At 39.5% G+C, this 25,048-nt stretch overlaps 1 protein-coding gene across 1 annotated transcript in view; it reads right to left on the bottom strand.

Moving 5' to 3' along the window:
- LOC119648612 overlaps window positions 1–25,048 on the bottom strand; it is a 472,256-nt gene that overhangs the window by 188,241 nt on the left and 258,967 nt on the right. The window lies entirely within an intron of this gene.

The raw sequence follows: 25,048 nt of genomic DNA, 5'->3' as shown, positions 1-25,048 counted from the left end.
AATCAAGGATACAATACCAAGGGGAGCGCACTGCATATTGCCGCCTAGTGTCCCCTAGGTCACGTTGCGTTATCGATTATTATTATTAGTTCTATGGTCACGTTGAAAAGCACACATTGGTGAAAGGAAACGGTTTTTGTAAATTTCAAGGTTAATTCAGTAGATTCCCAATCCTAACTGCAAAAGCTTTTTGCTACCGTGATAAATTTGATAGCTTCCCAAATATTGTTCCGTTATTTGTCAACAACAACATAAATTAATACAATTTTGTTTGAAATTTAACCAGCTGAACTTTTTGGTCCATTGACATCTTTTTAGCATTTTGAAGAATAGCTTTGACGCCGGCTTAATAGGTTACGATGGGCGGGTCACTTAATCCGTATGGATGAGAATGATCCCACCCGGAAAGTCTATAAGGGCAATATCTACGGTAGAAAAAGAACACGAAGCAGACCCTGCCTAAGATAGAGCGATGACGTAGGTCAGGACGCCAGACAGCTTTTAGGGATATCGCATTGGTGGACCTCGGCGCAAAACCGGGATGTCTGGAGTTCCTTATTAAGGCATTATCGGACCGGATACCGGTTGTTGCGCCGTTGATGATGATGAATTTGTTTGTGATACACGAGAGCAGTGCTTCTCTTCATATTTATATGTTGCAAAAAGCTTCTGAGGATGAATGTTTGAATTTGTAGAGTTATTTCCAAGTATCACGAATGTTTTCAAAGATTTAAAAAAACGGTATAGTTAATCGGCAAGTTCCAATTCATTAGATTCGTGCCAATAAATTCAAACAAGTCGGAAAACCGGAAGCTAAACGCTTCATAAATATATTTCAGTGGAAGTTCTATTTGTTCCTAGTACGCAATGCATATGCATATATTGTCAGAATATTCATTTTATCGTGATACTGACATTCAAGGTCTTATTATTTGCACTGGAGCGACAACTTTGACATACTATAACTTTGTTAGTAATAGTGCGATTTCCACCAAACGGGGTAGTATCATGTTCTATACTTTAATCTGTATTACTGCATTTCATGATACCACGATTGGCTTAAAAGGAATTTCGCAGTCAATTACTAAAACTTAGTAGTAATATACACTTATTAATTTTATTTGCAAAGTTATCGGTATGGAAGGATGGAGCCTACGCACCATATAATAGAAGCTTTGCGGGTTTTTTTCAGATTTTTCGGTAGGGTAAGAAAGAAATTACCAGTTTCTAATCCCCAGCCTCCTTCCTTGCCAGAACTCAGGCCATCATTAAAAAGTACTAGTCGTATTACTATATTTGGTAGAAAAAGATTGTACACCTTCCTTTTGCATGTATGGCACGCAGAAGGATATCACTGGCGGAATTTTCATTTTATAGGTTAATAGTGTATTCTCTAGTGACAACTTAGATCCTGATAGACATTCTAGAACATATGGTATCAATGTGGTGCTTACAAGTTTTCTTATTGTCTAGAACTACCCTGAGATAGGGAAAATATTTTAACATTTAATAGTCTTTCCCAGAAACATAATATCCTTACTTGGTAGCTTTGATTGCTTCCTTCTTCTGGAAAAGTACGCTGCCTGCGTTTCTTCGATGTTTACGTTAATCTTGCATTTAAACTAATACTGATATAATCTTTCCAGCTGGGCTTTGAGAGATCTAAGTATTATTTCTGGGTTATCTAAAATCGAATATAAATCCACGTGTCATTAGCAAACACTGTTATGCCAATATCGGAGTTAACAAGAACATCTGAAATGGACATGATAAATAATAGCAGGCTAAGGGACCTTGTAGTGGCCCAGCTAGGATCGTTTTAACAGCCTTATAAGCCCCTCCTATCTGAACTTTGAAGGTGCGGTGTATTAGGAAGGATGAAATTAATGCACGAGAAAACCAAAAGATATGACTTTGTATATGAGCCCCTGGTGCCATACTGAATCGAAAGTTTTGTAAAGATCCAATGCGAGAAATTCCATAGATTCACTGTGCTCCTCAGTGCAGAAAGATTTGTCCAGATTATGAGAAGTGCTACACAGGATAAACTAAACAAGTCGGAATACCGGAAGCTCGCGCTTCGGGTATAAAGGTTTTGTGTTCATCTTACCTAAGAAATTTCAACGCACATTTTTCTATCCGTATACAGCTACAAAACTACGAGACATACGTACATATTGCAGCCGTAGATGTTACGCTCACCCTAAACAAACAAACTGCCTATTTTCGAATACTGTACACATATATGCACGTATATAAATTGATCGTACCCATATTTCCGATTTATTTCTTATATCTATCTGAATTAGGCACTACCCGCAAAGTCCATTGGCATGTCTCCTTGGAATAATTCATGTATTCATATACAAATGACTAAAAAACTAAACCAAAATAATCCTTCTCCACCCAATTCATACGAACTTACTTCGTTGTGCTATTGACGAATTGATATGTGATGATGACGTCATGCAAGTTGTAGAGTGCACGAAATTCATAAAAAATTGTAAAGTTTTACCCCCTATAACTTTGTTAATAATAATTGGATTTTCTTCAACCTTGACCAAATTATGCATTATGTTCTTCGTTATACGCACGCCAAATTTTGTACTTCTGGGATGAACATAAGGGGGGTGCCGGGTAAATTTCTAAAATGTGGAAATATACTATTATTAACTTTATTTGTGCAGATATCGGAACTGGACATATTTTGAGGCCTAGATTTCGTAGAGATGCATCACTGTGATTTTTTTCAGATTTTTCGGTTGAATAGGTTCTGAGAACGAGACCTGTTACACTTTTTGGTGGTCATATTTTGAGCCCTCACTCCCCTATGTTTCACCCAATATCAAATATTGAACCAGTTTCGAAAAGTGCTAATTGAGACCTTTCATTTGATGTCCCACATGGCTATATTCTGTGAAAAAAAAATTTTGCACCCTCCTTTCACTTGTATGGGGAGCCCCCCTAAACTTAACACAAAATGGCGTCAGTTGCTGCATGTCAAGGGAACGGTAGAACACATACTCCTACCAATTTTCGTGATAATCCGTCCAGCCGTTTCCGAATAAATCGGCTGTGACAGACAGACAGACAGACAGACAGACGGACAGACAGACAGACAGACGGACAGACAGACATCGAATCGATTCTAATAAGGTTTTGTTTTACACAAAACCTTAAAAACTGGTCTCGGTACGCTGTGGAGAGCAGGAGAGAGAAGCGGAAACAGTAAAGAAGAATAATAAGAAGAGTACAACGCTGAGATCAATGATAGCACGGCGTAGACGTCGTCAAGAAATGCGGGAACAGGAGTATGCTGGACGCACAAGAGAGTTTGGCGATCCTAAGGGAACCACAAGGGAACACATTGAACCACTACATGGGGAAAGTACAATCGAAGCTTCTGAGAGAGTTAGACACCTAATATCACCACGATCTCTAATTAAGTAATCTGTTAGCAATTACAAGATCCCAATGTTAAACTTATTATTTATAGAGCAGTTGAGCAGGTACCGAAGTAGGGCAACACTTGTGGGCGAAATACGTATATACAAATACGTTTCAGGAAAAAATCAATAGTATTCTATTTAGATTCAATTTTTTTGATTTTTACACTTTGTGTATTCCAAAGAATTACCGTTGCTGTACTTACCATATAAACGAGATTAACAAGTAAACTAAATTGTTCATGCTTATCTTCACATGCGAATAGACTACCACGCTTTGTTGGCAGGAGAAAGGAGATTTGTGTCACCACTGTTGTTGCATTTCTTCAACACCCAATGTAACATAGCTAAGGGACATTTTTCTGAGCTATGATCATTTTCAGAAATTTGGCATTGTGTCAAACCGCCACCAGAACGACTGTGATGGCTCCAACGATAGTACGGTAAATGGCTGTAACTTTTCGTAATTCCGACAACTGCAGTACCTTGTACGAGTGATAAGATATAATAAGTTTGACATCACAACGTAAAATTTTTAGCATCTGTATAGCTACTGGTAATGGTTCTTTAGCGTTACCACTAGATCTTTAACTAGAATGTTATGAAGCCCCGATAGCAGAATTTTAAGAGGACGTCTATTTGCTTTTTGGAATGTATAAAAATGCAGCTTTTTAAAGTTTTGTGTCTGTCTATCCCACAAGTTCATCCTAGAATCATGAAATTTTTGTAGGGATACAGGATATAACTTAGAGCATGATCCTACCAAGCCTGGGGGAAATCGTACTATTACTAACAAAGTTAAAGTAGGTCACATTCAATACCACGCGAAAATATCCTCTCAAATGTTTTCACAAAAGAAATACACAAAACCTTTCATTCTTGAAGCGTCCAGCTTCCAGTTTCCCGACTTGTTTCCTATTATAAATCTGTGAACATGGCTAAAGTAATCAATTTAGTACATAAACAGTTTGGGTCCCATGCTGGTGTATTTCTCGTGATAAGTTACAATGTTCAGCTCAGTCATGGTAGTGTCGATTGAAGCTTTTGATAAATTGGGAAAGATAATTGACGGATTATTTACCTTTTCTGCTGCAGTTTCGATCTTAATTTCGATTGATAACGGCTGGGATTTGGATATATGGTAAATCGTGGTGATTTACGTACTAGTCTTCATTTATTTCGGAGTACATCTTCCGGGGACGTAATGTCCCTTAAACGGTTCCTCGAACGTGCGGGTACTTTAGAGATAAATTAACCTTATTCTAACCCAAAAATACTGCTAAAATTCTAGAAAAACAAGAATCAATGTGTTCAAAATTCACTCCTAACCACGCGATCATAATTCTATACTCCGTCTAACACATTAGTCACCTGCTTATCTACCGAAGTCTGAGGCTTATAACTGAAGATCTAAAAAACAGGTTTGTGAAGAAAATTAACGCTGAGGAAACATGGTGCTAAGGTTACGAAGTGGAAGCAAAGGCCCAATCATTACATTGGGAGACCCGCATCTATTCCCGGCCAAAAAAGCTGGCGAAGGGAAATATCATGTGAAGCTCATGCTCGCCGGCTTCTTTAACCAGAAGGAAATCATCGGTTCTGTTACGTTGATACGTTGTTGGTGTTGCACCATGACAGTGTTCCTGGGCATGCTTTTTGTCCTCATTGAATAGGGCCAAAAATGAAGAAGGCCAACGAAGTCGCTAGAAGATCATTCTGAAAGCAGATTTCCAGGTGGCTTTCTTGAAATAGAAGCGGCGTCCCAGAACTATTTGATTAGCCCTAGTCTACATTGCGTAGCATTCCACTGCCATGATAAGCAAGAGCGCATCCAAACTTAAGAGGAGTGGTGCATTGATATACATATATGTATATGCATCGAATCATCATCATCATCAACGGTGCAAGAACCGGTATCCGGTCTAGGCCTGCCTTAATAAGGAACTCCAGACATACCGGTTTTGCGCCGAGGTCCACCAATTCGATATCCTTAAAAACTGTCTGGCGTCCTGACCTACGCCATCGCTCCATCTTAGGTAGGGTCTGTCTCGTCTTCTTTTTCTACCATACATATTGCCCTTATAGACTTTCCGGGTGGGATCATCCTCATCCATACGGATTAAGTGACCCGCCCACCGTAACCTATTGAGCCGGATTTTATCCACAACCTGACGGTCATGGTACCGCTCACAGATTTCGTCATTGTGTAGGCTACGGAATCATCCATCCTCACGTAAGGGGCCAAAAATTCTTCGGAGGATTCTTCTCTCGAACGCGGCCAAGAGTTTGCAATTTTTCTTGCTAAGAACCCAAGTTTCAGAGGAATACATGAGGACTGGCAAGATCATAGTCTTATACAGTAAGAGCTTTGACCCTATGGTGAGACGTTTCGAGCGGAACAGTCTTTGTAAGCTGAAATAGGCTCTGTTGGCTGACAACAACCGTGCGCGGATTTCATCATCGTAACTGCTATCGGTTGTGATTTTCGACCCTAGATAGGAGAAATTGTCAACGGTCTCAAAGTTGTATTTTCCTATCCTTATTCTGCTTCGTGTTTGACCAGTGTGGTTTGATGTTGTTGGTTGATTCGTCTTCGGTGCTGACGTTGCCACCATATATTTTGTCTTGTCTTCATTGATGTGCAGCCCAAGATCTCGCGCCGCCTGCTCGATCTGGATGAAGGCAGTTTGTTCGTCTCGGGTGGTTCTTCCCATGATATCAATGTCGTCAGCATAGGCCAGCAGTTGGGTGGATTCAAGAGGATCGTACCTCTTGCATTTACCTCAGCATCACGGATCACTTTCTCGAGGGCCAGGTTATAGAGGACGCATGATAGCGCATCCCCTTGTCGTAGACCGTTGTTGATGTCGAAAGGTCTTGAGAGTGATCCAGCTGCTTTTATCTGGCCTCGCACATTGGTCAGGGTCAGCCTAGTCAGTCTTATTAGTTTCGTCGGGATACCGAATTCTCTCATGGCCGTGTACAGTTTTACCCTGGCTATGCTATCATAGGCGGCTTTGAAGTCGATGAATAGATGGTGCAACTGGTCCATATTCCAACAGTTTTTCCATCGCTTGCCACAGAGAGAAAATCTAATCTGTTACTGATTTGCCTGGAGTGAAGCCGCTTTGGTATGGGCCAATGTTGTTCTGGGCATATGGGGCTATCCGGCCTAGCAAGAGAGCGGAGTATATCTTTTAGACGGTACTCTGCAACGTGATATCTCTATAAATGCTGCACTGTGTGATATCTCCCTTTTTATGTATGAGACAGATAATGCCTCTTTGCCAATCGTCAGGCATTGATTCGCTGTCCCACACCTTGAGCACAAGTTGATCAACCACTTGGTGTAACTGGTCACCACCATAATTAACCAATTCGGCTGTAATTCCATCGGCTCTTGGTGACTTATGGTTTTTTAGCCGATGAATTGCACAGACTGTTTCTCCTAAGCAGTGTGTGGCAGTATTTGTCCGTCGTCTTCAGTTGGCGGGACCTCCAACTCGCCGATGTTCTGGTTGTTCAGTAGCTCATCAAAGTACTCAACCCATCGCTCTAATATGCCCATTCTGTCGGAAATCATCGAATCATCGGTACCAAAATATTCAAGATTAAGAAATGAAAACATTGCATTACTTAATTACTTAATGTCGAATATAAAATGACTTTGGATTCATAACTATATCTTATAATGTTGAAGTACATATTTGAGGGGTAAGGCCGCTATAGAAATTTCTAAAAATCCATCTTTTACTATGTGCTGAAAGAATGCCCTAACACCTTAAGAATGACATACTCAAAGGATTAGGATGGTAGGAATATCTAAATGCTTTTGTTTTGAACTTCGATACAACTCTTCTTGACCAATGCGTAACATACACACTGATAACTTCAAACAAGTTTTTTTTCGAAACCACATTTTTCAAGTTGGCCGAATTCATAACTCAAACAAATCTTGATCGGTTGACTTGAAATTTTACATGTTTTATATTGGTAATTACATTTTGCTTGAAAGTGCATAAGATTTTGAAATTTCACTATCCCGCTGAAAAAATGCCTAAAAGCTCTTGTTTCAGTTATTGAAGTTATTTTATCATCATCATCAACGGCGCAACAACCGGTATCCGGTCTAGGGCTACCTTAATAAGGAACTCCAGACACCGGGGTTTTGCAAAGATGTCCACCAATTCGATATCCCTAAAAGCTGTCTGGTGTCATCGGTCCATCTCAGGCAGGGTCTGCCTCATCTTCTTTTTCTTCCATAGAGGATAGCTGGATCGTCCTTATCCATACGGATGAAGTGATCCACCCACTGTAACCTATTGAGCCGAATTTTATCCACAATCAGACGGTCGTCGTATCGCTCATAGTTTTCGTCGTTCATCCATTCTCATGTAGAGGGCCAAAAATTCTTTGGAGGATTCTTCTCTCGGCAAGATTATAGTCTTGTACAGTAAGAGCTTTGACCCTATGGTGAGACGTTTCGAGCGAAATCCAGTAACAAGGATTCAAATATTGGTTGTATTATTGATATCTCCATGCTCTTGATGAGTTAAACCAATGTGGCAGCAGGGATGCTTCTCTAGCAAGAGAACGCTGGACGTCCCACTGTAAGAAAGCCCAGGCAAGCCGAAAACCGAAAGGGTCTCGTTTCAGATATAAAAGATTTTGTGTACTTTTCGTGTAAGAATATTTGAGTGCAGAACTACTCCATTTGAACGCAGTATAACAGACTATTTACTATAGTGTGATATTTCCATTTAGGGTTTTGGATTGTAATAAAATTATACAAGAGAGAGATTGAGATTGTAATTTCCTCGGTAATAGTAAGATTTTCACCAAAATTCGTAGTACACCATATGTATATCCCCCATTTCAAAGTCTATATTCCATTATTCTAGGACGAACTTAACAGGGGATTGAACAAAATTAAAAAAAAAAAAATGTATATAATAATATACTTTTGCTAACGTTATGTGGGTAGGTATTGGTATGGGTGGTATTTCAGGGATTTCAAATTTTGTATTGCAAAATAAAATTTGGGGATGACCGCATTACCCCTTCTAAGGTTGATATCAAAACCAAGACTAGCTTCGAAAAGTCCTAATCGAGACCTTCTATTTGGTACCTCACATGCCTAAATTTGATTAACTGTATATGAGGGAGTCGCAATTGCTACCATCCCACCAAATGGTGAACGAAATTGGTAAGATGTGAAACGGTTGTGAGCGACTAAAGGTGAAGTGAAATCGGTGGCGTATCTTACTTGAAACCCATTTAATTGGCAAGTTTTTCTCTTCCCTTCGTTCATTTTCGCGATAAACTTATATAGATTGCGCTTCATTTAATATAGCGGCGACTGTTACCTAGCTACAATAAGCTATTTACACAGGAAAGAAACAGTGTTTAGAAGGCCCCGCAGTGAAGCGCTTGCTTGTGGGACGCTGGACCCTTGTATCATTGAGTATTTAATTTTTTTAATTGTAGTATCTTCCAGAGACATTTCACATTCAAATTCGATTTTGATCAGGTAGTGATTGTTGACTTTGAAGAAATCGAAGTGGGAGGAGGAAGGAGTTATCTCTTCACTTTATCTAGCTCTCTCGTTGATTTGGATACTCAACTCACTTATATTGAATGCGGCTGGAAACTGTGACGACTATCTGGGCAGGGCTACATGAAGTAGATAATGGAGCTCATAGCTCAAGGGGCGTCTTTGCGCGAACAAGCTGTATGTAAAGTTCGAATCCAAATTAAGAACACAAAAAAATGTACACATAGTGTAGCAATGAACAAGTTTTACCACAGAAACAACGCTAAAGACCTCCCTTCCCTAGAAGCGCCCCATGCGCAATAAGGGACAAAAAGATCCTAATGATGAGTTGCGATCATACCTGGTAAATGGAAAAACGAAAAACCGACGCTGATGCAATCTAGAAAGCCAAGACGCGGACATTTATTTGATAATAACGAGTAGGAATCGGCCGGATGTGTGCATCATAACATAAACCACCAAGTTAACCTATACGCGCAGAGTCAAGTATGACTGCTCTGGGTGGATATGTTACTAGAGTTTGCTTGCTAATTGTTTAGAAAGACATTCATAAGAAAATTTAAACACAGTTTATGCGACAAAATCTGAATTACTGGCGAGTGACCCAAGATATGCTCTCGCAGAGCGTATTCGAAAGCAATGTTGAAATAGCTGTTTTCTGGGAACAATACGCAAACTGTGTTGCTTGAAACGTCTCTTGCTTCTTGCCAGTCCTTATGTATTCCTCGGAAACTTGGGTTCTTAGCAAGAAAATTTGCCAAATTTTGGCCGCGTTCGAGAGAAGAATTCTCCGAAGAATTTTTGGCTCCCTACATGAGGATGGACGCTTCCCTAGCCTACATAATGACGAAATCTATTAGCGATACCATGACCGTCCGGTTGTGGATAAAATCCGGCTCAATAGGTTACGGTGGGCGGGTCACTTAATCCGTATGGATGAGGATGATTCCACCCGAAAAGTCTATAAGGGCAATATCTATGGTAGAAAAAGAAGACGCAATGCAAGGGCAAAAATAGAAATAATTGCAGCGGACATTCGAGGCCTCTACATCGCAGCGTTGTGATATTCGAGTCCCAATTATAATAATAATAATAGTTGGCGCACTAATCCATGTTAGATCAGGGCCATGAAGTGTGTTAGAGCACTTCATTCAAGACCGTAACGGTAAACTAGGAGGCAATGTGGTCAGCATTGCCCTCGACCGAGATTATTACCCTGATTTTACTCAGGTACTCATTCACAGGTGAGTCGCCTAAAAAAACTTGTTAGCACTGATGAAGGGAACAAGTGGTTCCCGAAATATCGGTATTTGCAAGAATAAATATCCACACCAACGAAAAAGAAACAACAAGTTTTTATTATTTCAATTAATTAATCGTTGGAAACACTGCATAATTTCACTCAGACTCAAGAGTTGTAGCAAATATTGGACGTCCCCAAAATAATTAAACTTCGGAAGTTGTAGTGGGCTGGAAGGTGTTGCAGGGGTGAGAAAGAAAAAAAAACTAAATCGAGCCGGAGTTAAGAGCTGGTCTGCCTTCCGACGCGATATTCTATAGCAGTCTGGCGAGGAGGCTAGAAGGAGATAGTTTTAGTCAGTAAAAGTCAGAACCTTAACAAACTCGAGCAATTCAACTTCTGCTATAATTAACATATATCGCCATAATTAACGATTATCGCCAATGTGGATTAATCATACACTTCCGCCAGAGTGGAGTGGAGTGGAGATAACTTATACCAATTCAAAACAGACTGTTGCGTGTTATTTAGTTCTAGGAGCAAAAAATGGCACCGAATCAGTAACTGGTCTATAGACGGCCTTTGTCAGTTGGTAGTGTGTTGAAGAGGTGTGTTGAAGAAATGCTTCTGAAAACTGAGTACGAAGGATTTGTGTATCGTAGGCAAAATTCTTCTTAATTCACTCCATAATTCTTCGCATCTTTTAAACAACGTTTGCGTTTGAATATTAATCGTAATATTCCAGTCACACAGCCGCTAATAAAAATTATAGCAGCCAGTTTTCCTTTGAATTCATACGTATGTATTTAACCAACATACCTTACAGGTTTTCTAAAGTTTTTCTTAAAATTAAGTCCATCCACATACCTGCTGCTCACCTTGAATTTCAAGTTCTCACCTGAAAGCTATTCGACTCCAGAAAATCTGAATAAGGAGCAACTTCTTAATTCAGTTCAACCTCAAGTGCGGCTTCGAAATTCTCTCAACTTTGGCAGCATTTATTGCCATAGTGTATGATAATGATACAGTTAGCCGAACATGGAAGATAATGTTTGGAGAAAAAACTTTCTAGGAAATTGCGAGGAGGCGATAATGTCTTCTGCTCCTTCGACTCCTTCGACTCCTCAGAATTATCTAGGTAAAGCTCCGTGAACCGTTGCAAAAAACACCTCAGTCCCAAAGTTTGAATAAAAAAAAACCATTACCAACAAGTGAAAAGAAAGTTATAGCGCGTAGATTTCGTACAGCCCTAAGGCCATAGTGGAGCAGTTGAATCGATTTCGCTGAATACAGTTCGCACCGAAAAATCGCTCCACTGAGAAAATGTTCAACCAGAAATTGGGATCGATTCAGCCGATTGGCATGTCAAATTTAGTGAAGAAGGTGTAGTCGGTTGTCATTCAACAAAACTAGAAACAAAAATATTTGCTATTTTACTTATTAAGTTCTCTTTAATCGCTTTCAAAGCGCGAACATCCCTTATGCATGCATGACAATGCCACTGAATTTGGAAAAGTGTTCCCACGTTATAAAGCAGTGTTTCAGCACGTTTAGTTCGGCCCCTTGGAGGACGCAAGAGACAAAGGAAATCCAGCATATTTTCAATGTTTTCGAATATCGTTCCACAGTCTAGACTAGGCCAAGCGAATATTTTGCACGAACCTAAAATTGGGGAGAATATTGTGCATTCCAGTCAGCCATTGAATACTCGATGGAATAATAATTCGGAGAACATCACCAAATGAATACCTCAACAATTTCCGGCAGCATGGAATGTTGCCTCCCTAATATTTGCTCGGTCACAAAAGGACTTTTACGGAAGTCAATGTACGTGGCGTATATTCGAAAGATATCGACGAGTAGGGTATGAACATCTATTGATGTTCTCACCAATTCTCGCACACCCAAGATAATAAGGACAAAGCCCCTCACCACGGATGAAGAATGTAAGGAATTGATAAGAATTCACTCCAATGTGTTTTGCCTCCATTTATATCAGGTCAAAATCGAATGAACTTAAAGAAAGGCATTCCAGAAATTCTTGACGGCCACCAGAGTAGGGTCGAATTCTTCCGTTTTGTGTGTTTGCAAAGGTGGAAAGAATTTTTTCGAAGGGATGTCGCCTTCCTCTAAAAGGAAAGCTGAATGTGTTACTAATTCTCGTGTGACGTAAATCAAGGGTGCCACATCCTTCCTGAGAAAAGAATCTTTATGCCAAACGGATGCTCTCTTTATTTGACAGTCAGTGTGATAAAGTGGTGACTTGGTGTACACGGTTCGTTTGTTCATGTTTTTAAAAACGCAAAAACTGAACGAAGATTCAGTGATTTTACAAGATAATTTGAAGTTGATAGTGGATGTATAATTATGTTAATAGATACAGAAATATTCCCCTTTCCAGAAAGATTTAGCAAATTTCATGCTGATGCAGCAGCATCTTGAATAAACATCATTTATTTCGCGGCTTGTCACGAGCATACGATGAGGCTTAAGATAAATGGATAGCATGCTTTGCATAAAGAGTTTTTTCCTGCCTTCCTTTTTGCGTAATTTACCTGCATATAAACATGCCCTTTCAAGAGTCTTAATATAGTAAATATGGATTGTATTATCCAGAATGATATCGGAAAATGCGTGGAGATAACATTCATAATCTATCATTAATCGGTAAGTGGATGGAAGAACTTGTTCCGAAAACAACTGCTTTGCTGCAAATCAGCTATAGTACTACAAATTGGACCCTAGACAGGATACCAGAAGTTCATAACCTACTGTTCCTTTTGGTGGGAATAAACCTCCTTAGCAAATCCGTAATCCGAGGTGAAGGAATCGACGCGCCTATCGGATGAATTGCAGTGACGTTACAATATATTTTAGCGGCTCCCTTCCAAATACCTTCCCTACTAGCCTAGCATTGGGGCTGTGCTGCAGGGTTGGCTACTTGCGCCCTTGGATGATTTGGCGGTTATGCCGTCAACCACCAGGGGCGGAAGACCTAGGTATCGTATGGTTTGGACGAACCAATTCAATGAATTTATCGTCTGCGCCTATTACCGTGTTACGGATTTGGAACGGTATGCATCAGGGTACAGATATCGATTACGCGACGCGTTCATAACCCGCTTTCCGGAACTAAGTCATGTTCCGGAGCAGAATGTCGTCTATCAATACTGGGTAATAGTGAAAACTAACTAATCGAGTTGCCCTACCAACTAGCCAACAAATTTTCAACGAAGTTTCACTTGAGTTCGGTGTGAAGTCTTCTCCACCATTCCTCAATCACCAACTCCAGTTGTAGGTTATGTAACTGTGAAGAGGAGACCATCCAGCACATAACCTCTGCGTGCAGGATGTTGAGCAGCACCGAGTACACCAATCGTCATAACTCCATCTCCATCAAAACCACCTACCATCTTACTACAAGTATACTCCGCAGAGAATCTTGGAAAATGATCGGATCAAACTTCTGTGGGACCACACTATTGCCACCGACCACAGTGTTAATCACAACAGGCCCGACGATATGAACCAGACTTGGAGACTACAAAAGATCGAAGCAGTCCCAGTGGTAATTTCAGCGACAGGGTTAGTCCGGAACAAATTTGCATAAAGCGCTGAAAACGCTCGATCTTAGTGCTGGACTATACATGTAGATGCAAAACGCGGTTATCCTTACAACCTGTGCTATAATTCGAAGAGACCTGTCCGGTAATAATATAGCCTAGTGGGCTCCAGTCTTGATTTCACTTGGGCTCGATGTGGGGTCTTAAACAAACCGAACTGAACAAAGGACCAACTCGAATACTCCACCAATAAGGCACTACACGAACCCAGTAATTAGGGGAACCTTAGTAATTGGGGATGTCAACCCAACTCATAATGAGGCTTTGATCGCATTCCAGGTCGCATTCACAGAATATGCTGAGATTCTCCCAGACGCTAGGCCAAAGACCCCAAAACTGAAGTTTACTTGGGCAAATATCAACATGATTGTTGCCGTTAACTGAATTTTGGCTGATCGTTTGGCTACCGATAACTGCGTAAATATCAAAAGAACTTTCAACGAAGGAGAAACGACACCTTGTTTTTCTAAAACCAACGGGGATTCTATAAAAATCTCACACACTCAGCCCGTGCTCAGGGAACTCAGCCGTTGGGATTTAGAAGCAGCGTGGCTCCTACACCTTATGCGTTCATGCGACGCCCTCCCCGAAACGAGCATGCATGACTGAAGCTGACGTAGAAGGAACCCGTGAAAAGGCAAGTAATTGGAAGACGCCAGGAGTTGCCAAGATTCACAACTACTGGCTGAAACGATTCAAGAGTACCCGCAGGGTATTGTAAATCATTTTAATCAGAGGATTGGAGATCCAAAATTAGTTGAAGCATTTTTCACCAAGGGGATAACTTCTCTTATCCACAAGGAACAGGGTGTCTCTTCTCCTTCAAAATGTCAATTGGCAATTACTTCTCAGTGACGGAGTTAGTCCTGCAAAATTTGCATTAACCGCTGAAAACGATCGATCTTAGGGCTGAACTAGACATAGAGATGCAAAAAGCAGTTATCCTTGCAACCTGTGGTATAGTTGGAAGAGTCCTGTCCGGTAATAATCTGGTTTAGTGGGTCTTGATTTGTACTGTTTTGGATTAACATCAATATGTCTCTGAAGTTTATAACCAATACATTTTGTGTTCAAACGCATCATCGCTGTAATGCGGGCCTTTGGATGTTGTCTTCAGCCCATCCTTAGGTTGGTCGTCCCTCGGTCCGGTTGGGCGGGATGAGGGTCCGTAGGTTTTTTTGAACTATATATATATTTGAGCCATTTATTTTGAAAGTGACATAATTGACTTTATTTTTAAATTGAGATATTTAAGAGTTTGCGTTATAATAAGTTTAAAATGACAAGTTTTGAAAAGATTTACTGGGATTTGGTATCTCAAGTATTTTTCCCAGTATGCATAATTTTGTATAGCAGTTGGAAAATCACTATTTTTTCATTACTTTAAGTGACTTATGTCACTTTCAAAACAAACAGTTTACAAAAATTATTGATCATATTAATTTTGTCCGATGTATCTAACTGAGATGATTCGAAAACTAAATGATTTAAGAGGAGGAGTAAATTAGAGATATAGTAATAGTAATTTCTACCATGCATTTCATATATATTTAATGTTAATATTTATAAGAGTCAAAAATAACTAGTACATGCTCAAATATACTCGTAAGTATAAGTAATTCATACTTATGATGTATTTAATATAAGAGTCCAGAATAAGAGTGATGAAATCCTCAGAAATCATATTTTGTTTAAAATTTGTAACAAGATTGGTATATTGGAGGTATCTAATGCAGCTAGTGCTTTATACTTCGCTGAAGTAACAATACTCGAACCAGCGAATTTACTTCATTTCGGTCAGTATTTTTTATTTTTTTTAAATTAATTTTTCCAAGAATTATGTTGAAATAAAAACTCTTTTTTGATGTTGGGGTTTTCTGAGTTAAATATAGCTTTTAAAAGGAAATTTTCCTTCCTAACTTTACAAACTTTTAAAATTTATCAAAGATATTTTATCGCCAGGTTTTTCCAGACAGCAGACCCCAACTGTAATTTTTTGGAAGAAATAATTTCATAGTTCGCTGCTAGATATTTTCTGCCACTATTTCTTTTGTCCTTATCAAAGTTTTGACTGTAATTGCTTTCGTTCCTGCATCTTCTTTTGCGTATATGGCGAATTTCGTTTTCTGATCGCTCCTTAAAAATAGCTCCATCTGATAAAATCACCCTATTTCTATGGTTAACGCTATAGGGAACCTTTCTTTAAAATAATAATATGCATTGAAAGGCATCTAATCCTATAACTAAAATAAATACGCTGTGTTTGATCCACTGTCGGATGACACCATATAAAAGTAAAGTAAATTGATATCACCATAATATAAACTACGACACTAAACTGAACTATTATTTCCCATTCTTAAACTTCTGTTCACTGAGCACAGGATTTTAATTCATCCTGAAAATAATTTAAATCATACTTTGCGTAACTTTACTTCACTTTTAACAAAAGTTGATACTATTCCTTGGCTATTGAAAAATTTCGTTTCCACAAATGGTAAGGCTTCTTATTCTCTTAATCTTATTATCTTAAAACAATAATTTAAAAAGCATTTTTAAGGTTTTTCTATGAAGTCCTCAAAATCGTTTTCTGCCAAATACCTAGGTGCCAAATATGTTATGTAACTTCTTCTATAACAGTAGTCGAAGTAGAATAACTTAAACACAATGTTGAATTACGATAATATCATCCCCAATGTTAATGCGGATTTAGCTTTTCAACGAAAAAGATTTTAATGCGCAGGAAAAACACTATCCACTTAAATAAAGTGTTGATCATCTTTTGGAACTTAATCGGTCAGTAAGAGCATGGTGAAAACCAGAAAATTGTATATGTTTCTATACATTACCTATTTCGCGTTTACTTTCTTGGAGAACATTGGGGTTTTCCCCAGATCCATATCCACTAGATAGATTGTAGATTATAATTTTCGACGAACAGTTGTATTAAAGTAATAATAATATAATTACTGGTTATAGTATACGAATAAACTATAGTATGTCGTTCAAGCCCGTAACTAACAGTAACTTAATTATGTTCATTACTTCCAAGTGTTTCCACTTAGCATCTAGTGTTATGTATTCTGGCAAGTGCTTGAACCTAGTTTGCACAAGTGCCAGACATTGTCCCAAAACATGTGGTTTCGTCACTCTCCTCACAGAATCTACAAAAAGTCTTCAAAGATATTCCTAGTTTCCCCAGTGATAAAGTAGTCTGAGATGATCATTAAGTATTCCTACTCTGATCCGGAGACAGTCCTTAGGTTTGAACAATATTTCGAGCAATTGGGTTCGTATCACACACACAAAATAAAACGACCCCGACGTCTACTCCTCCTGTTGTAAGAGATACGTTGAAGTGTCCGTCCCTTATGTGTGACCTATACACCACCACTTTCGTTTTCCGATCACAGTGCGTATGAGTGCTAGATATGTGCGGCACGCAAGTTGTTTGTTTGAGATAGTATCAGGCCAGCGAACTCCAATGATACGATGCAGACAGGTATTGGCGAAGACTTGGAACTTTTGGAAGTTCCCTTTCCATGTGCGACTTCCATATAGCAACACAAAACCAACACTATCACAGAACATTCTCAATTTGATTTCGGGGTTGGGAGTAATTAATTTTCAGAGTTGCGTGACTTACGCCACTTTCAAAAGACACATGTTTGTTATACTGTTAACTAGTATAACTTCCTTGGAAGAAAATCTTAATAATACTTAATATATAACCCGACTTTTTTATGTTAAATTCTATGCGATGTTAGCATTAACTTAGAAGAGTGACTTAAGTATGTCACTTTCAAAATATACGGCTCATATATAGAATATATCCTATGTATGGCTTTCGAGCAATAAATTCACCTGAAATTGTGAATTATTATAACTGTAATTGCAGAATTTCCTTTAAACTTTACGTGGTAATGCCCTATACTCTTCTTTGCGCTACACTGTTTTGTACTTCTCGAATAAATTTAAGCGGATCTTTTTGATAAATTTCCAAAATGTAATAACATACCATTTACTTTATTTTAGCAGATAAAGAAACTGGATGTACTTTAACCTTCATCCGTCCCTCGTATCAATTTGATACGAATCGCTACTTTCACGTTCTGTATTTTGTAGTAATATTAATATTTTGACCTGCTTTTTTGGCCCAAGGAATATTTTTATGAAATTCATTAGATATATATTTCCTTCTTTTCTATTTTTCACCCAATTGGCACAATAAAAAAAGTCACGTAAAAGCTCCTCGCGTATCAAATTGATACTACGTAATGTTATGTGTTCGGAACAGAGGTAGAGTACCGACATTTGTTTTCTTGTAGCTATCAAACGAACACAGTTCTGTCTGCTTGCCAAGCGTAAGCAGCGCCATAGGGGTTATGCACCTTTCAGTTGTCAAACGTACGCCATAAACAACAGTTCTGCTTCAGTGTTTTGAAAATTTTTATTTTGTGTTCACTTTCGCGTTTTATTGTCGAAATGTCGAATTTATTTGATTTCGATCCTCGTGAAGACGACGAGGAAGAAAGTGATTTTGATCCATTTGAAACTAGTAGTGACGACGAAGAATATTTACCAGAACCGGGTGAAAATGATGAAAGTATTGAATACGAGTCAGACGACGATGTTGTAGATAATGAACCACAGCAACATGAAACTACTTGTTCTGAACCGAAGGAGTTTGTGTTATCGAAAGATGGAAAATATTGTTATTATTTCGAGCCGCCGCCACAATTGCCGAATAGATCTAATGCTTCATTTGCTCTACATGAAACACCTGGTAAATTTTTCTTCATATTCTACTTCTTCTTGTTATGCTTGTGATATTTGCTTGAACAGGTCCAACTTTGTTTGCGTCGTCACGATGTACTCATATTTTGTCGTCTTTTCTATTATTCATGGAACCAATCGAAAAGACAATAGTTGAAATGACAAATTTATATGGATCTCGAAAATACAAGGAACTTTGGTTACCAGTTGATATTGCTTCTTTGCGCGCCTATTATGGTTTGCTAATATTAGCTGGCGTGTACAGATCGCATGGGCAATGTATAAATGAATTGTGGGATGACCAAACAGGACCACCAATCTTCCGCGCCACAATGACTTTGAAGAAATTCAAACTAATAAATGAATGCATTCGTTTCGATGACAAAGAACAGAGAAAGGGAATTCGATCAAGAGATAAATTGGCACCAATACGAAACGTTTACGACAAATGGGTGAATCGATTGAAAATGTGTTACACTGTTGGAAAAAACGTTACAGTAGATGAACAACTTGTACCATTTCGCGGTCGCTGCCCATTTACACAATATATACCATCAAAACCGCATAAATACGGTATCAAAATATGGTGTTTGTGCGATGCAAGTACATATTATGCTTGGAATCTTGAAGTATATACGGGTCGCGATCGAAATTGTAAAGCAGAAGTAAATCAAGGCCAAAGAGTTGTTCTGACTCTAAGCAATCAACTGAGTTGTCGTAACATCACAACAGATAATTTTTTTACTTCACGGCAGTTGGCCCTAGAATTGAAAAAGAAACAAAACAAGTTGATTGGAACGATCAGAAAAAATCGAAAAGAAATTCCACCATTGCTGCTGCAAATGAAAAACAAACCAGTATATCATTCCGAATTTGTGTTCGATCATGATTTGCGCAGCACAATGGTCTCTTACGTACCAAAAAAGAATCGTTTTGTCACTCTATTTAGTACACTTCATGACCAGAAAAGTGTGGCTAACGACGAACAAAAAAAGCCGGAAATTATTCGATTCTATAATGCGACGAAAGGTGGTGTTGATTCTCTAGATAAACTCGTAGGCACTTATCGCTGCAAACGCAAGGTGAATCGTTGGCCATTAGCCCTTTTCTGTAACATCCTTGATACTTCAGCATGCAACAGTTTCGTAATATTTATTCATCTCAACGCAGATTGGAAATATGAGAAAAAAAGTATCGCCGTCGCTTGTACTTAGTGGAGCTCGGAAAGCAATTAGTTACACCATATATTGCGAACAGAAAAACTTGTCCTCGAACACCAAATGCAAATGCTGTTATAGATGAAATTCAGAATATTTCATCAAGATCATCATCACCAACGACATCAACATCAGCAGCGCCAACATCAACGACAAACGCATCGCGAAAATCGAATTTACCAAATTCTCAAAAATTCACGCATGCTCCGTCAACAGGAAAACGAAGTCGTTGTGCACATTGCGAATATAAAAACAACAAAAATTTATACAGCAATCGCTGTGATAAGTGTATAACTTATGTTTGCAATGCACATCATTTCAAACTATGCACAAACTGCATTGATAAACTATAATTTAATTCATTTTTTCATTTTTTACATTTCGGGATTGAAAGTTTTTTGCGAAAATCGACTTTTTTTTTAATAAATACTTATGAACTGAATTCAATTTTTTTTAAATAAAATATTTTCGAAATATTTTATTATTTATTTTATTTTTCCAAATAAAAATAAATAAAAATGCATGAAACACGTCTACTTTCTATGGGGTATCAATTTGATACGCGAGGAACTTTAATGTGTGGGGAAATGAGGGACGGATGAAGATTAAGGCCTTAATTTTATAAAGATGTGCCTTTGTGATTATTTTCAGATTTTTCAATTGGATAGTTTCTGAAAACAGGACCTGCTACATTTTTGAGCCTTAGTTCCTTTATCTTCCAGCTGATGTGAAAGGTTAGGCGAGTTCTGAAAATTACTAATTGAGTCCTTTCATCTGATATCCCATAAGACCGTATTCTAGTAAAAAAAACCCTTACGATTGTATAAGGAGTAGATTTCAAAATTAACAGAAATTGGCGCCACTCGAAGCATAAAAAGGGATTCATTGAATACAAGTTTTCACTAAATTTTCTGGTAATATGTTTAGCCGTTGCGGGTTAAATCGCGTGTTGCAGACATGTAGGTAATTAGACGTACCTGTGAGGAGTTGTCAAATCTCCCATCAAGTGCGAAGCCAGTTTCAGATAAGGGCATACCTATTGTTGCGCAAATATGTGTTTATACACTTTCTTTCCAGACTTTGCATGGGTACATTTCTGCTAATGCCTAATGCGTGTACGAAAATGGCTAGAGGAAAGATAAAGTCATTTAGCAGGAGTTAATCCAGGACCAAGAAAAGGACTCATTCACGAGAAGGTCATCAAATTTTAGATCTCTGATATAAAGTACAGTCAAGGTCACTACATACGAAAGGTGAACGAGCGTATAAAAAGAGTAACCCCGTCGGGACTTATAGAGCAATTAATCTTCACCCAGGTTGGGGTGAAAATATTTAAGTTGACTGAGTTTATCAAGGGCAGGCATAACGTGCTCTAAACCAGCGATGGTGACGAAATGTTGGCTTTTTATGAGCATTAGACGACTTACATTTTACTGTTCCCACTACGTAATGTGTGTGGCGGTCAAAGGGTAGTATAGGTCCCAGGGCGAAACGTAGATTGGTACCCATGATGCAGCATAAAACCTGGGAAACGCCTGCTGAACCAACACCAACAACTCTACTATCAAACCCTATCCCCCACCTCCACGTGGTGATCGCTGGAAGTTCTTTCTTTATGAAAAACTACAGACGAAGAAGGATGAAGGCGAGTCTCCCGCGCCTAAAAACAGGACAAAATGTACCAACTGGTCCTCCAGGATGGGGGTTGGGTAGGGCTGACAACCCTACACGAAAAACCGATGTTACGATGAAAGGAGCCCCGGACAGGATTGATTTTACAACGACGAACCCGGCAACGACAACGGATTAACGATTTGCGCATTTTCTCATGGATTGGGCGCTCTCTGTACAGACCGAATGCTGCTGAGCATGCTAGCCGAAATCCTGTCCCAATATAAGGCTGATGTAACAGCGTTGCAAGAGATTCGATGGACAGGGACCGGTTGCTTGGAGAAGAGCCGCTACACCACATATTATAGCGTCCATCCGGTAAACCATGTGCTCGGAGTAGGTTTCTTAGTTAGCCACAAAATGAAACCTGCTGTTACCGGCTTTGAGAATATAAGCAAAAGGCTATGCACTCTGCGTTTGCGAGGCAAGTTTGCAAATATAAGCCTCATAAACGTTCACGCCCCTAAAGAGGAGACTGTAGAATCGGAGAAGGATACCTTCTACGAGGCAGTTGAGCGGACCCTCGAAGGCTGTCCCAAGAATGATTTCAAAATCATACTTGGGAATTTAACCAGTCAAGTAGGGACGGAGCCCGTATTCAGGCGATACGTGGGCTCCCACAGTTTACATAGGGATACCCACGATAACGGATTGCGCATTATCCAGTTAGCAGTATCGCACGAAATAGTTATTGGGAGTACCTGGTTTCCGTCGAGCGGAAGCGCGGAAGTTTTACCAACAAGTCAGTAGGATGAAGCCTTATATACCTCGATGCTCATCCTGCCGAGACAAATAGATTCCCGAAAGAATGGGCATATTTGAGCGATGGGTGGAGTACTTTGATGAGCTACCGAACAACCAGAACATCGGCGAGTTGGAGGTCCCGCCAACTGATGACGACGGGCAAATACTGCAACCACCAAGTATAGGAGAAACAGTCCGTGCAATTCATCGGCTTAAAAATCATAAGTCGCCAAGAGCCGACGTAATTACAGCCGAATTGGTTAAATATGGGGGCGACCAGTTACACCAAGCGATTCATCAACTTGTGCTCAAGGTATGGGAAAGCGAATCAATTACTCACGATTGGCAACGGGGCATTATTTGTCTCATATATAAAAAGGGAGATATCACACAGTGCAGCAATTATAGAGGTATCACGTTGCTGAGTACCATCTATAAGAAATTCTTCGCTATCTTGCTAGGTTGGATAGCCCCATACGCCCAGAACATCATTTGCCCATACCAAGGAGGTTTCACTCCAGGCAAATCAGCAACAGATCAGACTTTCTCTCTGTGGCAAGCGATGGAAAAACTGTTGGAATATGGACAACAGTTGCACCATCTATTCGTCGACTTTAAAGCCGCCTATGATAGCAAAGCCGGGGTAAAATTGTACACGGCCATGAGAGAAGTCGGTATCCCGACGAAATCGACAAGACCGACTAGGCTGACCCTGACCAATGTGCGAGGCCAAATAAAAGCGCAGATCTTGGGTTGCACATCAATGAAAGCAAAACAAAATATATGGTGGCAACGTCTGCACCGAAAACTAACCAACCAACAACATCAAATCGCACTGGTCAAACGTCAAGAATAAAGATAGGAGACTACAACTTTGAGACTGTTTATAATTTCTCCTAGCTAGGGTCGAAAATCACAACCGATAATAGCTACGATGATGAAATCCGCGCACGGTTATTGTCAGCCAACAGAGCCTATTTCAGCTTACAAAAACTGTTCCGCTCGAAGCATCATGGGCAAAGATATTACTGTACAAGACTATGATCTTGCCAATTCTCATGTATTCCTCAGAGACTTGGGCTCTTAACAAGAAGAATTGCGAACTATTAGCCGCGTTCGAGAGAAGAATCCTCCGAAGAATTGTCGGCCCCCTACATGAGGAGGGACGATTCCGTAGCCTACTTAACGACGAAATCTATGAGCGATACCATGACCGTCGGGTTGTGGATAGAATCCGGCTGAATAGGTTACGATGAGCGGGTCACTTAATCCATATGAATGGGCATGATCCAGCCCGGAAAGTCTATAAGGGCAATATTTATGGTAGGAAGACGAGGCAAACCCTGCCTGACGTGGAGCGATGGCGTAAGTCAGTACGCCAGACAGCTTTTATGAATATCAAATTGGTGGACTTCGGCGCAAAACCGGGATGTCTGGAGTTCCTTATTAAGGCAGGGCTAGAACGGATACCGGTTGTAGCGCCGTTGATGATGATGACTGCGTAATGTTGTCGACCATCAAATTCCCCGACCGCGTAGGAAAAAATATTGGCCACTTTTACGGCGTTCTATGTATTAACTGTTGGCCACACCATCGAGTGTTGGTCTGTCACCAATAAAGATGGGGTAAGACATAACATGGTGGGGTAACTCCTGCTATACTTTTTTTTTAGTTTTTCCTGGTGTCTTAGACATTTAGATCCTTATCATAACTTGGCGCATTTGGTGGTTTGCGCGAGACTTCAAGGTTTACATCCAATTTAATTTCATTACCCATCAAAGTTCAATTTATTGCAGCATTCGCCATTTGACGTATTTGTTACAATTTTTGATGATTCCTTCATGCTAAATACTTTTAGGCTTGTCGAAAACCTAATGACTATGCTTTATGGTTTCGACCTAAATTTTAGTTATCTCTTTCCATCATCCAAACCAACTGCTCTTAGAACGAGCGTATTCATGGTGGGTGAGATATCCGGCGAATTCAGCCTGATTTGACAAAGTTCTGCATAGAATAACAAATTTTAATCCTAGTTTAAGATTTGAATGAATAGATCCCTAAGATATACCTTAATTCTGTTCATTTGGTTAGCAAAATCCGCCTTCTAGTGATTCACATAAAATGTGAAGAGTTAATTTAGTAGCACGGGAAAGTTAAGGGTCTCATCAGTTTTGAACCGAGTTGAGGAGTACTTTGAAAGATTGTAAGTTTCCACCAGAAATATTACATTAAAAGCGACAGTGGCGTGGATAAACAATGCATGGAATTGGAATTTAGGAAAGCCTTGGCGAATCGTTTCATTACTGTGTGGCAAAGGGACCGCATGGAAAACCAACCGGTCTTTCCTGCTCCAACCGTCGTAGAGAACACACGTAGTTCGGTGGTAACAATTTAGTAAAAATAAAGTAAAGTTTTTGATCTTCTGACTCGCAATCGTGGACTTCTTCTGTACATATGCTAGATTGTGTTTTTAATCATAAGAATAAAAGTAATCAATATTTCTCCAGATTTTCGTTATCAATTTGGTCCCATCGGCCAATGCCAATTCGACACAGAAGCAGCAGAAACCGTTACTTCGGCAGTGCTGCCAAGAATTTCATCGACGTGGGTGCCGGCGTTATTGATGAGGAATATCGAGGCAACGTAGGAGTGGTCCTGTTCAATCATTCCGATAAGGATTTCGAAGGGAAAAATGGTACGCTGCTTTGGAATTTAATAACCGTTAAACCCACAAGCGGCAATTTGCTTCCGCGAGAGATATGCAGCAGATTGTCAAA

Source organism: Hermetia illucens, chromosome 2 (genome assembly GCF_905115235.1).
Source record: "Hermetia illucens chromosome 2, iHerIll2.2.curated.20191125, whole genome shotgun sequence".
Lineage (NCBI taxonomy): Eukaryota > Metazoa > Arthropoda > Insecta > Diptera > Stratiomyidae > Hermetia > Hermetia illucens.
This window is presented reverse-complemented; position numbering and strand designations above follow the sequence as displayed.